Here is a 1,975-nt window from a genome sequence, read left to right as displayed (position 1 = left end):
TTGTTTGTAGGTTTTTTTTTTTTTTTTTTTGTTTTGTTTTTTTAAGATGTAGCTTCTATGGGAGGAGATGAATCACCTTTCAGGACAGTAAAGACCTTCAGAACTTCTTCCCAAGCTTTAGAGCTACCTGAGACTTTCCTTTGGTAGAAGAAGCCTTCTCCTGTGAGTTTATTTCTTGGAGTCTATCTAAGGTTCTTGTTGAGAACCTTGAAGCAGACACTAAATGGTGTGCTGTGCAGGGGAGAAAGGGAGAAAAGTTAGTCTTGGCGCATGTAGTGATTCTTAAGTCCAGAGGCGTGGGTGATGGTGGTATGTCTTCGCCTGATGTGTGTTCCTTTGTGTGCAACTTGGTTGCATTTAATTACAGTACTGTCCAGTGCTGGACAGAGTGTTCTTGCCCTGCAGGCCAGGCAGTGCTCATCCCAGGGGCCAGAGGTGATCAGGGATAATAATACCTCACCATTTTGTGTAGATCCTTGTCTTTTGGCCTCAGAATCAATAAAGAATGAACATGAGAATGAATTCAGCCTCTTTCTTCACTGCACTTGCATTGGCAACAGTGATTTGGGTGGGAATATCTTGCATAAACAATCTTTGCAAAATAACCCTCTTGGGAACTTCATAGGAACCAAAGCCTGCAGCTTATTTTCACCTCATCCCTAGTTCCAGTAGGCATACCATTGAAAAACAAACCTAGTCCCAGGCTAATAAGTCTCTTCCTGCATTGATGCATGGAGGCAGACCTTCCGCCAGCGGGGCTACTGCTGCCGCCTTCTCTCAAACTTGGGGTACACGTTAGGAGGCTTTGAGTAGAGTCTCAGGTACTAGCAAGGTACAGCCTCCACACTGAGCTGTCATTGTCAGGTGTTTTAAGTGAGATGTGTGCTGTAGGACCCGGGATTTCATTGGTATAGATAGTTCTCACAGGTGAGGATACTCCCTCTCTTAGTGCAGACAGGTACCTTCTGTATGACCTTAGTCTTAGACCCCTGGGAGGGCGACTTCACTGGGGTCCCACAGCTGGGTCTCACATGCTCAGGTCTTCCACTATTTTATATATATAGGCTGTGCCATACCATAATGACATACATTCTCCTTTGAGCCTCACGACAACTCTGAGGTACTTGCTGATGTCATTCTCCTTTTACAGATGACAAAACTGTTGAGATTAAATTACTATGTCTAGATGTAGACTCAAGTCTACCTTAAGCATCAACTGAGTCATTCCAAAGATGGAAGTGCCATTTAGCTGGAGGACGGTTGTGCCATATTGCCCTGAGGGAGGGCAGTAGCCACATCTCTGCCTTTGCAAGCAATTCTGAGCTTTAGGACAGGATTTTTTTTTCGTGGTTCAAGATTACAAGATTTTTTTTTTTTCAAAATTAAATCCTTATGCAATAATTTCCTTCTCACTTCCTGCCTGACCTCCTGGGAACCTTGCCACTTTAATGCACAAATTAGTTCAAATCTGTGCCAGTCTGGTGCCTTGCATTTCCCTCATGTGAACTAATTCTTTAATCTCAAATCTCATTGAGCTCTTGTCTAAAGAGATTTGAAAGCCCCTGCCTCTGTTATTCTGAACAGGATATTAAAAATAAAAATAGGCTTCTGGGATGACTGCCTCTTCTGGTTTCTGGATGTAGTAAATTAGTGATGAATTTACAAGTTTTACTTAAAAAAAACACAACATTGTTATTTGACACATTTGAAATATTTTGATGAAAAAAAATTTTTTTTTTTTTACCATTGCCTGCCAGAGAGCAGCCACTGCATGCTTTGTAAATGACATCACTTTATATGACATCTGGTCTGAATGTTGCTATACTCCTCACTTAATACTCTACTGGTGGTTCTGTTTTGGTATTTACATAGATCTTATCTACAAGGACATTCTATTGGTAATCCTAGTGGGGTATCTTACCCTTAATAGTTCCCCTGACCCCCCACGCCTTATCTTTGGATCCACTGTTAATAT

This window comes from Gracilinanus agilis, chromosome 2, assembly GCF_016433145.1.
Source record: "Gracilinanus agilis isolate LMUSP501 chromosome 2, AgileGrace, whole genome shotgun sequence".
Classification (NCBI taxonomy): domain Eukaryota; kingdom Metazoa; phylum Chordata; class Mammalia; order Didelphimorphia; family Didelphidae; genus Gracilinanus; species Gracilinanus agilis.
Note: the sequence above shows the minus strand (reverse complement) of the source record.